General features: G+C 40.5%; 1 protein-coding gene across 4 annotated transcripts in view; it reads right to left on the reverse strand.

Annotated features, from left to right (window-relative positions):
- Window positions 1-16,509, reverse strand: part of GALNTL6 (polypeptide N-acetylgalactosaminyltransferase like 6) — a 440,162-nt gene that overhangs the window by 390,144 nt on the left and 33,509 nt on the right. The gene's annotated exons all lie outside the window — the stretch shown is intronic.

Below are 16,509 nucleotides of genomic sequence, written 5' to 3' on the forward strand. Positions count from 1 at the left end.
GAACCTTGTGTTCATTTGCTATCAGGCACTTTCCTGCTGTGTGTGTGTGGTCAACATTTTCAAAACAAAATCTGTTTTGTTTATTTCCAAGAACGGTGACAAGAGATTTTTTAATGAGGCAGGACTTGACTCCAATGATAAAAGCAATATTTAAAATGAGAGTAAGCAACATGCCTGCCTCTGAATTAAAACACTGGATTAATACTCTTAAGCAGACACACTGGTATTTAATGATAACCAGGTGGTATCCAATTACTGTTAATCTATGGCATTCTTTTTTGATCGGCCATATTCCTGCTGCCAACCAAATCAATGTTGTATGGCAAATGAAATGAATCTGGATGTCAAAGAGAAAAGTAATTAGGCACAATTTCAGAGGTTCTCATTCAACGTTTTTATGCATAGCTTCATCTTGATAAATTGGAAGACTCTGGCCCAGCAAGTATTTAAGACAGGATACATTGACCAAAATGAAACCTTGACTAGTGACATGGCAAGTTGCCGATACAGAGTGGCTTGGATTACACAACATAATACGGAAAACATAACACATACAGCATAGGCTGCACCTGCATATTCTGAATACTAGACAGGGTTTCTTGCTGAAACTGGGAATGTCTACCTAACAGCCACATGTCTTCCTACAGTTGGTAAAGCTCAGGCACATTCAAGGATGATGAAATCATGTCATAATTCAGTGGTGTAAACCACTTACTGCCTAGGGCAATATTTTCACAGACAGCAGTCCCCAAACACTATTCTACTCATAGTATCTAAGTGCTGCTTTAACGTTCTAAAGTTAAAGATGAAGAAGCAATAACAAGCCAGGAAAAGCATGACCATTGAGAAGAACCAAAGTGCAGTAGATTTGGGAGTCTGTTCTAATTTCCTTCAAAGTGATGAGGGAGAAGGAGAAGATGAATGAGAGATAGAAGTCCTTGTCTTCAGGACTAGCATTGGACAAAAGGACTTCTTCGTGAATGAGGGAATATGAATTCTGAAAGCCACTGAAAGGTACACACACAAATATTTGTGTGTCATTCTAAAAGAAGGCATTCTTTATATGTGCAGAGGGGCTTACGAGAATGCAAAAAAATAGTGAAATAGGATGACAAAAAGTGTAATGTTTACATTCCAAGAACCTCTTACATTTACTTCTATGTACAAGAAATCATATACAGTGGTACCTCGGGTTCTTGAGCGAAATCCATTCTGGAAGCCCGTTTGGCTTCCAAAACATTAGAAAACCTAGGGATTGCTTCCCGTTGGTTGCAAGAACTTCTTGCACTCAGCGGAAGTCGTGTTGCACATTCAGGTTCTGAAAAACGTTAGAAAACGAAAGCATTTACTTCCAGGTTTTCAGAATTCAAGAACCGAAACATATGACAATGGAGGTGTTCGGGAACCGAGGTTCCACTGTATTTTAATTAGCATTGTGTACATGCATGCACACACATTAGAAGAGAAACTAAGGAGGGCATTTCATTTGGGATAGAAAGAGGACTGGAAATTCCCTAGCCTGCAGTGTTCTGTAGAAACGCTCAAGTACTCCCTAATGTTGGTAGTAATACAGACTACAGTGTTACCTCGGGTTACATACGCTTCAGGTTACATACGCTTCAGGTTACAGACTCCGCTAACCCAGAAATCGTGCTTCAGGTTAGGAACTTTGCTTCAGGATGAGAACAGAAATTGTGCAGCAGCGGCGCGGCGACAGCAGGAGGCCCCATTAGCTAAAGTGGTGCTTCAGGTTAAGAACAGTTTCAGGTTAAGAACGGACCTCTGGAACGAATTAAGTACTTAACCCGAGGTACCACTGTATAGCAGAATTGTGACTCCATTACCCATCCTATCTCTTTCATCTTCTTTGAATCATCAAATGAATGAAAAGCATGTACCTGGTAGACCAATGGGTGTCACATTAGAATTTTGTATGAAAGGAAAGGTCTAGCATATTGCAAGAAGAGTCGGCTTTTTGGATGACCCCCAGAGTGAGTTTTGGACGGATATAAAGTGCAATGTATTGCATGCCATATGAACAGTCCATGCTGTTTCGGTTCTGTTACTCCAGTTGTATTTTATAGTGGGTCTACGTCTGTATAAATAAATGTGATCTGATCAGAGTGCAACGTAACCAGAAACATGATTCTGACCTTAGTCGCTGCTATCTATGTCTGAGGATCTTTTTGTATTGGAGAGAAAGTAAAGGGACCAGCAACACAGAACCTTTCAAAAGGGATGCTTTAAGACATTTTAATAATATTCTCTAATACCATTATGGCCCTCGAGAAAGGGCAACAGAAAGGCAATGTCTTGTAAAACTGACACAGAACAAGCTCTTATTCCTTCTGGTCGGTATACTATTGGTGTCACTATGAAGCCACCTTGCCACCATCTCTGGGTAAAATTTCCCATATTCTTGACAAATCAGTTTGAACAACCTTTCTTCTAATGCCATCTCTGTTTCCATACTTTGACCTTTTCAGCCTCTTAATCATAGCTTTTGGACATAAGTCAGATAGTAAGTCAGACATGCACTTCTTTTCTTCTCGTTTTGCAAACTCAAAGCAGCCCTCCTTTCTACAACAGTAAGAGTTATCCATCACTGCTGCGCTTCACCTGAATATTCCTGGGTGATTAAAAAAAGTGCAGCTATTCTTTCACTTGGCATTTTATAAAACCAAATTATTAATCATTACTCCACCGGCACACGCAAACTATCTTTCAAACCTGCTAGCGCTTGGGAAATGAATTCATTCTTTACTGAAGCCACTGTCTTGCTCTATGGGGGCTGTTTGTCAGTTTCTCCAGAGTGACACTAAATCAAGTTGCAAGGCACTGTTACTGTAAATCACAGTCTAATTTACTTGTCACCGTGTTGTGACACTTGGTTAAAAATGCTTTTTAATTGCGACTATAAATTATGCATTAACAATTCCTCATGGCAGCCTTAATACTACATCAGAATATTTTTGCACCAAGGAAAAAAAGGCTGAACAACAGCAACATCATCAAACTGGGATTGAGATTTTTAAGAGGCATATGATGAGGGTGACAATGATTCATCACCCCACCCCACCCCACCATCCCTTAGAAAAGTAATCAGAATCTCTTGCCTATGTTATACAGCTCTTAATAGAAGGGGAATTCTGTCCAAGATGGAATCAGTCAACCCGTGTGCCATTTCTACCATTTGATAGCTCATGGTGGTTGCATATTCTTCTCAGTCTCGGTTACCTGTCTCTTCAGCTCAAGGTTAGCCTCCGGAGTTTTCTGATTGTAACATTCCGTTTAGCCAGGATAGGAGCAACCCCATTAACATTTCAATGTACACCTTCAATAAAAAATCAGTTTTTAAACTTCAAGGTTCTCAGCAGATATTTCCACAAGTACATATTTAATATTGCATTGAGAGAAACTTTCCTTATCTTCCTCAGAAATCATTATCGAATAAGCTTGCCATAAGGACACAGCAAAGATGAATAGGATTGTTCAGAGGAATACTACTGAAATTGAAATATAGGGTCTGAGTGCTCATTCTCAGATAATGTGCAAGTCTGCCAGGTGTTCTGTCTTTTCAGATATGCTTTAAACTAATATTTTTATGGCTTCTTATTGAAATCACGGGTGTTTCAACTTTAAGTACCCAAGACAGTATGATGGGTTTTTGTTGTTGTTGTTGTTGTTGCTGTTGTTGTTCTCTTTTTAGGGCATTGTAGAATGTAAACAAACATGCTAGGAGATTAAGAAGTTTTTTGCCCCAGCTCCATCTATGTTCCTCTATGTAGGATATAAGCAATGTAAAATAGATTTTAACAGGATATCTTTGAATGCTGGATATTTTATACTTGGATTCAGGGTCAAACTACACAAAGTGTATACTGTACAGTGGGTAGCTATGTCTCATTTTTTTTTCTTTACCTGAACTTCATTAAGACTGTGTCACACATGGCGGGGAAGGAAATTTTAATATGCAGGAGGGCCAGTTTTATAGTGGACCATGGCTGGAGAGGGCAGCAATAAACCTATCCTATCCAAGTGCCCCACAAAGAATGCATTACCGCAGTCCAAACAGGATGCTACCTGTGTATGAATAACCCTGGCCCGTCTAGTTTGAGTCATTCTCTTCTGATATTTGTGCACTGACTAAAGTAATAAGTAAAGGTCATCATCAAATTGCACCTGCTGGCATTAACCTTTTCTTTCGAATGCAAGTTGCTGCTGTTAACTTTCATGTCAGATTACAGTGTGGGGCTCTGATCTCAGGACAGTTCTGAAAGTACCACCACTGTTTACTGATCTAATTTAAGGCTCTCTTGTCATGGGAGTATGAAGGTTTCTGCGACGACTGGGGACAGCTGTTTCCTGCTGCTCTTCTTGGCCAGGTTTGTCCTACTCCTCTTCCTTCCTTCATTCTCTGTGTGGGCAATAGCCCCAAAACATTCAACAGTAGTGAATTTGGGCTTATTTAGGAGAGAGAAACATCCCCTGAACAAAGAAAGCAGACCATCACATGTTCAGTTTCCAGCAACTCTGGCTAAGAGGAACAGGGAGAAGTGGTGGGGAAAACCCTCTTTACCTCCAACTATGGAAAGCCAGTGCTAGTCAGAGATGACGACTTTGGGCTAGAGGATTATAGAATCATAAATACTCTGACCTGATATAAGGCAGCTTTCTAGGTCAGAACCTCCCCACAAAACATACATCTTCCATGTCTGTTCACAAGATGATTGGGCTGCTGCACTGGTGTAATATTGTCATGCAGCAAGTAATGAGATAATTGGTAATGAGATAATAAAGGTATTTGGCTATGAGGCCAAATGAAAGTAATGCAAAGCAAAGCAAAGGAATTGCCCTAAATACCTTGGAGGTAGGGACGCGGGTGGTGCTGTGGATTAAATCACAGAGCCTAGGGCTTGCTGATCAGAAGGTCGGCGGTTTGAATCCCCGCGATGGGGTGAGCTCCAGTTGCTCGGTCCCTGCTCCTGCCAACCTAGCAGTTCGAAAGCACATCAAAGTGCAAGTAGATAAATAGGTACCGCTTTGGTGGGAAAGTAAACTGTGTTTCCATGCATTGCTCTGGTTCGCCAGAAGCAGCTTAGTCATGCTGGCCACATGACCCAGAAGCTGTACACCGGCTCCCTCAGCCAATAAAGCGAGATGAGCGCCGCAACCCCAGAGGCAGTCACAACTAGACCTAATGGTCAGGGGTCCCTTTACCTTTACCTTGGAGGTAGGTTAGGTTGTGAATCAGTGACTGTCCCAAGGTCACCCAGGGAGATTCATAACTGGATAGGGATTTGAACCCGGTGCTCACAGGTCCTAGCACCCTAACCACTACACCACACTGGTTCTTTAGAAGACTTCCTTGAAATGCAAACTGAAGATTTGGAGAGGGGCTTTTTGATGGCGCAGGGGACCACTCCCAATCAGGCTTTTTCCACTCAGGCTGTTATTTATGTAAGAAAAAAACCAGGCGCCATAATTCCCATAATGTTATATCTACACTGGCCCTTTGGGAATTGGGGACAGGAATGCTACCACCAAATGATACTGGAGAAGAGACTGTCTTTCTTTTGGGAGAAACTTCTGCTAGGTAGGGACAACTGTCAGGAAGCACAGATCTGCATGTGTGTGGGTGTGAGCATGTGTTTCCCATTCGGAGCCCCCTACCCCCAAAAATGATCAATAGAAAAACAGGCATGGTTTTTAGAGGGTTGAAGTTGTTTGCAAATATGTTACTTTTTGCCAGACACCCAGAATCCAGCCAGACATTTTTAACAAATTGGAATTCAGCAGCATCTGTGATGCAGAGGGTGTAATCCTATCTCAGCTGAAAGCAACGTGATTTATAGTATTGACTGTAAAAGCATTTGGATATCTCTGTCTATGTGAAAAATGACTCTTTGAAAGAGGCAAACTACGAATCTTTCCTCATGACAAGAGATTCAAACAACAATATAATTCTACATATATATATATATATATATATATATATATATATATATATATACGCGCGCACACACACATATCCTCAGGCAGCCAGAACAAGCGTCTTAGAAAGAGATGTCATCCATGTAATCAAGGAAGGTCACATTACATACAGCTGTTCACATTCAGGCTCCCCCCCCCTTTTCCTTCCTTTTTCACTCAGTGCCAGAAAAGCTCCTGAGAAAGAATGATTTATTTTTAAAACCTTTGTGTCGAAGGGAGGATCAATTACATCTGTATGTATGACACACACCTCCAAAAGCGTCATTTGCAATGATACGTCATTGTGTAAGCTAACAGCACATTATCACTTGGATGAGGCTTAATTCAAAGGCTTACAGGCTCACAAAACCTGTAATTCACCATAAGGCGACTTTGAGGCTGCACCTGCATGGCAGAGGACCAGGTGAAGACCATTCTGGGATATGGGCTCACTACACATCCTGTGCAGGAATGGACAGATCAGCCTATTTTTGTCCGGTGTCACTTCTGTATTCTCTTAGTCACAGATCTGTTCTGTCATTCTCCCACACAAACCTTTTTTTAAAAAAACAACCCAGCATAAACATACATGTGAATGTTCAATATTTGTATACATTTCATATACATCATCCCACCCCCCACATTCTTCTGTGCCTTTTAATGCATTGCCCCCCCAAATATGAATTGCTGTGCAAATCTGGCCATAAAATACAGGTTTTTGTGCATTTATTTGTACAAAAGCTGATCTCCAAACTTCAGAGAAACATGTCATCAGCTCAGAACTGAGATGGCCCCTGGCCCAAAGAGTGCAGGGCTCTTTCCCACCACCAGTCACATTTTGCTATTGCAATATTTGCATGTCTTTAAAAGTTTTATTGGATTCTGCAAGTTGCAGCCTATTTCAATAAAGGCTGGGGCTGATTTCAAATCTGTAACTCTGCATTTGGCTCTTCTTTGCACCTACAGATCCTTTTAGCCACTCCTTCTACATCTTTTCATTTCTGGATTTCCAAGCAGCAGCCCCTGAAAGCTATGCAGAAACCTTTTGTTGACTGGATTTGACCCTGTGACCCCCTGCGGCTGATCTCTACAGTAGGGTGTTGTAGGAGAGCCAGGCAATTCCTTCCATTCCATTATTACTTCCCTCATCGGCCAAGATGCCATCAGAACAGTAATATGCCCCCAAGACAAACCGTTCATCACCTATGGCAACAAAAAAGCTTGTTTACAGAGTGAAGGAATTGTTTGAGAGGAACAGGCAGAACACAGATTTAGAAGAATGAAGGAATAAGCAGAACACATAAAAGGGTATGTTAGCTTTCTTCTGCTTTTAACATTTGTAAGCTTATATTTGATGTAGCTCATTTTTATTTTACTCCCACCCCTGAAAAAGAAGGGGAAATCAAGTGATGATTTGCAGCAGTGTTGTGCAAGAACAGAATAAACGAATTAACATGAGTTCCAAAACCTCAAAAAAGCTCTGGAGCAACCAAGAGGAGAAGTGATTTTCTTTTGTATTAAAACTGAAAACAGAGACAGAGGAACAGGCATAGGTAGAACAAAGAACAGTCTTGCTGACTCATATTTGCTTGTAGGGAAAGGGTGATAAGACTCAGACAGAAACAATGAATCAAGGTAGCTAAAATGGGATTTAGCAAACCCAGGCAGCCCAGTGGGAGCTGGTAAATTGGGGTCTGCAGTTCCATAGAAGGCTTAAAGAACACACTGGCAAAGAAGCCAGGCAAGAACTTTATTGTCTGTCTTAAACAAGAGCAAGACAACAGTTGGATCAGCAAAATGCAGAGTGGATTAAAATGGATAACGGCGTGCAACAAGGACATGAATGCGCACCAAGAAAGGAAGGAAGGAAGGAAGGAAGGAAGGAAGGAAGGAAGGAAGGAAGGAAGGAAGGGAGAAACTTGGAGCTCAAAATGAAATGGAAAGGGAAGCTGTAATTTATAGGGCAGATGTGACATGAGAAAAAACAGAGACGTCTGGGAAGAAATTGCTTCAGACACATGCTCTCTTTCCACAACTTCAGTCCCACTGTGAGGACCAAGGGAAGAAGGCTAAGAGGAAAGACAATGACAGAGATGATATATTGGTCACATGGAAAATTCTGAGGGCAATCCCAGTAAAAACAAATGGAAGCTGATTAAAACTTTCTTGCTCTTGCACTGTTTACATTCAGCTGAGTGGACCTTCCTAAGATAACTGTGTGCAAATCGGTGTGCAAATCTTTATGCAAAAGCATTCTGCAGTATAAATAATATTCTCCTAGCGTTAATAATATTTCAGGAAAAGCTGCAAGATTGTGGGGGGGGGGGGAGGTACTTCATGAGAAAAGGTACTTCTTTTATTATTTGTGTTCATTTTGAACCATCCTGAATTGCACTGAAGGGGTATTTTCAAATTCCACCCAAATTATCTTTTGCTTTTCTATTCAGCCCAGTGCAGATAATTTTGAAGCAGCTGATTGATGCCTGGAATACAGTGACTACTCCACTGTACAGTCACCCTTTGGGAATTTGGCCCTGAAGATACTGGTAAAAGTGCCCCCTAGGCTGTAATCAATTTGGCCTAGATATGTCTGTCTTCCAAGCCTTGCCAATATCATCACAGGCATAGAAGCAAGATGGGGGAGCTGTCCAGCAAGGAAGCACTACCACTGAAGCCAATTTTTTTCGCATCAGGAAAACCATTCCAGGATATAGTTTTTAGTGTTGAGGCACTGACTAAATGATGTCACTTTGAACACAATTTCATCATTTCAGCTACATATTATTGGGTCAATGTGGGTTGGTCATGTTCATGTGTCTCTCAAAAATGCAGGGGTTAGAAATCCTCTGGCCTGCTAACCTCATGGCTTGCATTGCAGAGGACTGGACTGGACGATTCTTGGGGTCTCTTTCCAACTCTACAGTTCTACGATTCTCTTAACAGAGGTTTTAAGAAAAATTTCCTTCAGAGGTAGAGAAAGGAGTGAGCATGCTGTGAAGGTATACTGTGATCGTGTCTGCATTTTCTAATCCCGCTCTTCTCTATCCACCAACAGCATGCAGCAAGTGCCATTACGAAAACACAACCTTTCTCATGTTATTTACCAAAAGCAACAGGGTACTCCCATCCCTGTGCCTTTCCCTCTGTGTACAGAAGTAAAAGGGATTTGATGTGCATCCTGTGGCAAAGATTCAATGCGACACCTTAATGTGCTTTGAATCTGTGCCAAAGGGTGTGTAGGAATGTAGGTTTTATGGACGTGCTGTTGTCTTTAACATAGCCAGGTGTTTGCGAGATTATAGGTATACAGGGATACAGTAGAAATTATGCTTGGCTCACATTTTGATATGAACCTAATTTGCACTTCCCCCAAAAATACATTAACTGAAACTCAGCTATCCTTCAAAATCCGTACTTCTCCAAATTTTGTGTTGCAGCTCTCCATCCAAAGAACACGTCCAAAAATGCACATATTACGGGAATGTGTGCATTAAAATACTTGTGCTAACGAAGATAACGTACAAAATGCATTACGTTAAGAAAAGCTGCATATAATAGGAGAAATGCACACAAAATTGCTCACCGTTTCCCCCCTAAGATCTTTAAAAATGACTAGAGATGTGGCGTACTAAGCTTAAGATGGGGAAAAATGAGAAACTGAAAGAAACGGATACTGATGGATTCTCCCATCCCTACAACCCATCAAGACTTGGCTTGTACATTCCATTTGTATAAATACTCAGGGCCAAACTGGACCAGATTAGGACAAGCCATGTGTGCCTATGTACCTGTCTGCCCCATTCACATATAAAGTGTGTAGGTGGAAGGTATTTTCCTGCATGGAAAGGAGTGTTCCCTTTATCTTGCTGAGGTCCTTTAGTGTAAAAGCAAGCACAGTTTGTTGCAGAATATTCCACTTGTTCAACCGATACTCCACAAACGAAGTTATGCTTGCTGCCTGTTAGGCAAAGTTAATAAAACAACCAACAAGACAGGATACCACAATTAACTTTCCAGTCAGAACATCCGCTGAATTGATTATATTTCAGCACGTATAAATTTTAATGACAGTTGTTGAAGTCTGTTCTCTAAGGTACTGTTAAGTACTGAAAAATAATTATACAAAGATAGGAATCATGCCAGTCAGTACTCCTTTAAAAAACCCCCACAAACACCATGTACCTTTCATTATTTCATCAGTAATGGCTGAAGTCCCGAACACTTCTTTTGTATTTATTTACACCAAGACAAAGCATCTGCCTTAAGATACTGCCTAAGTCAATATGGTAACTACCGACCAGCGAGCTTGACATCGATACCAGGAAAGGTCCTAGAACAGATAATTCAACAGTTGGCCTGTGAGCACTTAAAACAGGATGTTGTGATTACTAAAACCCAGCATGGGTTTCTCAAGTCATGCTGGACAAATCTCATTTCTTTTTTGATGGTGTTACAAGCTTGGTGGATCAGGGAGGTGCTGTGAACATAGTGTATCTTGACTTCAGTAAGGCTTTTGACAAAGTTCCCCGTGATATTCTTGCGGGGAAGCTGGTAAAATGTGGTTTCCAGGTAACTGTTAGGTGGATTTGTAACTGGTGTCTGACCAAACCCAAAGAGCATTCATTAACGGTTCCTTGTCATCCTGGAAAAAAGTTACAAGTGGGGTGCCACAGGGTTGTGTCCTGGGCCTGTTGTTGTTCACTGTCCTTATACAGTCATACCTCGGGTTGAATATGCTTCAGGTTGAGCGTTTTCGGGTTGCGCTCCGTGGTGACCCGGAAGTAACGGAACGCATTACTTCCAGGTTTCACCGCTCGCAGACGCTCTTTGCGCAGACGCTCAAAATGACAGGTTGCGTTCGCTTCAGCATGTGAACGGGGCTCCGGAACGGATCCGGTTCACATCCAGAGGCACCACTGTAATGATTCAGACAAAGGAATGGGGGGATACTCATCAATTTGCAGATGACACCAACCTCAGAGAGGGAGCTAATGCTGCAGAAGACAAAATCAGAATTCAGAATGACCAGATTGGTGAACTGGGCCCAATCTAACTCTATTCTGCCTTGTTCAGACCACATCTGGAATACTATGTCCAGTTCTGGGCACCACAATTTAAGAAGGATGTTGACAAGCTGAGGAGGGCAGCCAAAATGATCAAAGATCTGGAAACCAAGCCTTACGAGGAACAGTTGAAGGAGCTGGGTATGCTTAGCTTTGAAAAGAGGAGACTGAGAGGAGATATGATAGCCATCTTCAAATATAGGTAGAGAAGATGTGATTTAAGGTGAGACCTCAAGAACCACATAGAACTTTGGTATACTGAAGTACTTTTTAGGGAAAGGATGGAAGAAGACTGGAGGAAATTTAAGATTTATTTACAAAAATATTGTAATTTGGCTGAGTGCTGAATTGGATGCCAGTGCAGACAATTGTCTACCATTAAATTAGATTTAAGGCTGAATTATATGTCAAACCAAATTAAGATTATTAATTAAGATGAGTTAAATGATAATTTGTTTGAAATTAATTTAATAATGATGTAAGTGTATGCGGGAGGTGTGGGGGAGTCCCATGTAACAATTGAGAGATGTTAAATGGACAATGATAAGTGCTTATCTAATATATGCTTTATTTGAAAACTTTAATAAATATATTATAAAAAAAAAAAAATGAAGTACTTTTTAGGAAAGCATCAACTGCCCTTCTCAACAGGTGGCACTGGTTGCTCAGTGAGATATTCATTGTGAGATGAGTCAAGAAGCTGCACATTTCTTTTTTTAAGATTGTAAAAACCATAGACTGGTGCAGAGCTTTGTTTTTTTTTAAAAAAATGCAATTAAAATAATTTATTTAATTATGTTATTCACTTGAATATTGAAACAAATAAAGGCTTATCATTCAGAATGTGAAATCAAGCATAATTGTATTGTGTACTCCACCTGAAGTGATGTTTAACAGATGCTTTTTAATGTTTAGTTGGATAGTCACTTAACGCTTGTGGACTTAAAGGGAAGAATTAAATTAAGTTTAAGAAAATATTAAATATATGGATGTGTGATCTTGTGCATGTGGGAAACTGCAGTCTTGCAATGTTCCAAACTCCAAAGTTACAGCTGTTAAAACAGGAAACAGTAGCAGTGGATATACATATATCCTGATTGAAATGGTTATATACCTTTCCAATAGTATTGACTGCTTCTCAGTGGGTACCATCTGCAGTCATTCCATTTTATCATTCTCCTCTACCTAATGTAATATACTTGTAGCATAGCACAAGAAACTTTAATATCTAAGGAATACTGCCATCAATTTTCATTGTCAGAGTCCCTCCTGGCAGTGAAAAGTGCAGCTTATTTCTCTTCCATAGATGTTTCCTTCAATATAGATGCATGTTAGATGTAGGGCTTTAGGGAGGGAGGGAGTTTGCTCTTATAGTGCTGAAATGTCTGTGAAAAAGCGGAAATCCTATTTTAATCTTGTACTATAAGTAGTTGCAACCAGTGATTTAACATCACAGCTCAGCTTTTTACTGTGCCTCTAACAACCAGATATTTTTATGCTACAATATACCACGTTATTTTGGAAACTTCAAGCATTTGTGTTGTATACAGAACTGCAGTATGGCTTAAGAAAGTGTTCCTTATCACACCTATTAAACGGTGTGCAATTAGTATTATGGCTTGGCAGGGAATCAATCATTAGGTTTTTCTGTAACTCCCAAATTATAGTAGGGCTGGGGGGAATCTCCAGAAAATCTTCAGAAAACCTTCAAGGCCTCATTATTCTGTCATTCTCTTTTTATATATATAAAATTTTATTTGCTTTCCTGTTACATATTTCACATATATACAATAACCATCCAAACAATTTAATAGTCTCAACTTCTCTTCCATGGTTTGTTCAGTTTCCCATCTACTCCGCATATTCTTAATATTCCATACCATCCCACCCCCTTCTTTTTACCTCAATTTACCTTGCACTGCCGAATCTACTCTAATCCTGCTAACATATTTACCTGTTTACACTGACTTTTAAAATAATCTACAAATATTTCCCAATCTTCCTTATAAGTTCTATCATCTTGAGCTCTTATTCTGCTGGTCAGACCTGCTAACTCTGCATATTCCAACATCTTCATATTCCATATCTCCTTCTCTTGTACTCTGTCTGTTCTCTATTTTGGGGCAAATAACTGTAAACATGGTTTTGCATCCTTAGCATGGCACTTGATAGGCGATAGGTCTAACAAAAGCCTACACTGTTGCTTTATGGGGAGAAATCTCTCTCCAGCCTTTGGGATGTCACTAGGGGTGTATTGAAACATCAGCTCCAACTCCATAACCCTTTTCGCAAGTTGTGAAGTTGGACTTTCCCTTCTATCAAGTTGGAGAGCTGCTGCTGGGGGAGAGAGGTGGGCTGGGAACACACATGAATCCCAGAACATAGGAAGTTGCCTAATACCAGGTTGGACTATTTGTCCATAGACATGTCTCATCTGCCTGGAAGCAGCTCTCTGGGGCCTCAGGCAGGCCTTTCCCTTTACTGCTCCCTGATCCCGAGTATGATAAGGATTTGGACCTAGGCACTTGGCATGAAAAAACATGTGTGCTACCATGGAACCACAGCCTCTCCACATAATTAGTTTTGCCCAGTGGGCATGGGAGATGAGGGAAGAAAACCTTCTCTGCTTTGCCTCAGCAATGCAGGTACACTCCCTACCTTCTGGCAGGGTTAGCAGCTCCCAACAAAGTAAGGAGCATCCACCAATGTCTTAGGCCATTAGGTGGGGAACCTATGGCTATCTGGATGCTGCAGGACTCCAGTTCCCAGCATCCCTGACCATTGGACCATGCTAGTTCTGGCAGATGTCCAGCATCAACTGGGGGAGCACAGGTTGTTCAGCGCCAGCTAAGACAGACTGAGTGATGCTCCATTATCTTTGTGTGCTCTTCTGGGAGCCATAGGGAAGATGTAGTTTGTTCCGGTTCTATAATTAAGGAGCATCCTGAAATTCTGCAAATGGTTTCTGAGGGTTTCTTCCCCACTTCATCCTAAATTACAACTGAAGTTTTGTCTCTGTGGTATGTTGGTTCAGGTCAAGATGTTGTAGCTACTAGGGACAGAGAAACAGGAGCTCCACGTTGAATTTAGGCATAGAGAAGCCAAGTCAGAGAGGCAGAATCACTTAAAATTTAGTTTCCTCTTTGGGAATCTGATGCAGGACTAATGGTTGCATTTCTGCTTACTTTAGAAGTCAGCTTGATTCACACAACCATTCTGAAGAAGCTCTTAGTAGTGGCTTTATAAAAAACTTGAGGGTTTAAAGTAGGTAGCCTCAAAATCATTGTATGCAGATGATCCTTTGATACCATTGCATTTATTGGGTGCCATGACATAGCAACCCAGTGATCTTTTCACATCATAATCCATTTATGGCTGCATCATTTCCTATTTTGCTAAGGTTTTTACTCATTTGCTCCCTGCAGTTAAGCCATTTTGTATTTATAGTATATCAAATCCTCCTCTCGAGTTTTACAACAGTACAACCCTATTACTTTGGTGGGATTACAAAGATTTCATGAGGGCCTAATTTGGCCTATTTTGGATAATAAATTTCAGCAACAGAAAACTGAGAGTTGACACAATGAGCCTAGGCAGTGGCAACTGCTAAGGTTTCCACAGAGCACACTTTCAAGAGTCAGTTTGACAAGTGTTTGGAGTGTTGCCAAACTAATGGCAGAATCAACAGTCAACAGAGGTTTGCCTTAATGCTTGCTCAGTACAAACTCACCCACTGCTCCAGATGAATTCAACAAAATAGTTCATTCAGAAAGCCAGTTCAACATAGCAGTTAGCATGAAAAACAGCCACCCAGTGATTTATTTGGCAAGAAGCTGGCCACCAGAATGACTTGGCATGCCATTGAAAACATAGGGAAATTGGGGTTTCTTGGCATCCCTTGCTCTTCCCAGATTTCCTAAAAATATTCACAATGTGGTAAGTTCTAGTTTTGTAACATCAGCTTCCATAGAGTCAATCATATGGAAGGATTTCACACTTCAAGAGAATAGAGTAGCTAACATAGTGTTCTCCAGATGCTGTGGACTACAAAATCCATCATCCCTGGAAGTTGTATTCCACAATATCTAAAGGGCAAAAAGCTTGATGCCTGGGGTAGAAAATTTATGACTTTGTAATCGGTGCCATCTTACTTTTTATTTAAATTGTGACAACACATCAATGCACTCATTTTCCATTCATTCACTTGGAAGACTGTCCCATGCCAATAGGCACATTTTGCTTTCTAGTCACTTTGCTTCTTTCTAGATGGCCCTCTCCTTCAAAATTTGACCACACCTGTTGCTTCTCTGTCATTTCAGACTTGAAGTTATTTTCTGTGCCTTTTGCTACAATCTCTTCCCTGTCCTTTCTCACTCACAAACCACAGCATTCCATTTCCTTTTGATAATGTCAGAAACCCTAAATACACATGTTCATGAAGAGCTTCACGCCAAGTCACTAAGGAAAAACTATATGTATAAGATGACTTGCTAATACTATTCCTAGTACTACTCTTGTATCTAAAGAACAGAGTTGTAGAAATAAGAACTCAAAAACCTTGCGATCAGGTAGGGATGCTTGATGAGAGAGGGAGCTTTTGTTGAGTTAATAAATTATCAACAGAAGATAGCAAGAAAAGATTGAACATATCTGGAATACAAAATAGGGACTGTACTAAACGCGTACAAGTACACGAATTGAGAAATAAATTAACAAGCGCTGCACCTTATTTGAACCAAAGGGAAGAAAAACTTTGTTCATCATACCACATTGTTCATCTTTCACCACCCTAGCAGCATCTAGGTATTTCAGACTACAGCTCCCATGGGAGTTGTAGTCTGAAACATCTGGAGTACACAGAGCACATGCTGTATGTGCAGAACAGCAACATACACACACTACCCTGAAGTACTGCTGGCAGATGTTCAGGTGCTTTAATGGTTCTTCAGGGTGAACCTGAATTGTGACATGGATTTGAAACTATCATTTTATACCGAGAATCAGTTCCTTTCCTCCTGCGCATTCCAGAAAAGATGATATATGTATTGGTAAAAAGTAAAAAATAGGACTTCTTTTACAGATAAAATATCACCAGAATCAGTATAATGTTTGAGGTTCCAGCTGTGCTATTGTGTATAACAGAGCAGCACTTGCAAATGTTTTGAGACTGCAAACAATGAAGACATTTATACATGTCAACAATTTCCAACTTTTTATTTTTAAAAACTTTGTATTTACAATAATTGACATTAAATTAATGTCTCCTTTATGAAATGTCTTTGTCTAGGCTGGGTACAATAATTCAATGAGGGACCAGGAAGCAAGACCATGTTGGAACCAAGAGGCATGAACTTTAATATTGTTTTACTCCAAAGAAAGACTTTATCTGGAAACAAATAAAAACTCTGGACTTTAAATATAAGGCCCTAAGATATAATGAGATATTATGCAACTAGAACATCTAATTGGACCT

This window comes from Podarcis filfolensis, assembly GCF_964270895.1.
Source record: "Podarcis filfolensis genome assembly, chromosome: 9".
In the NCBI taxonomy this organism is placed as follows: Eukaryota; Metazoa; Chordata; class Lepidosauria; order Squamata; family Lacertidae; genus Podarcis; species Podarcis filfolensis.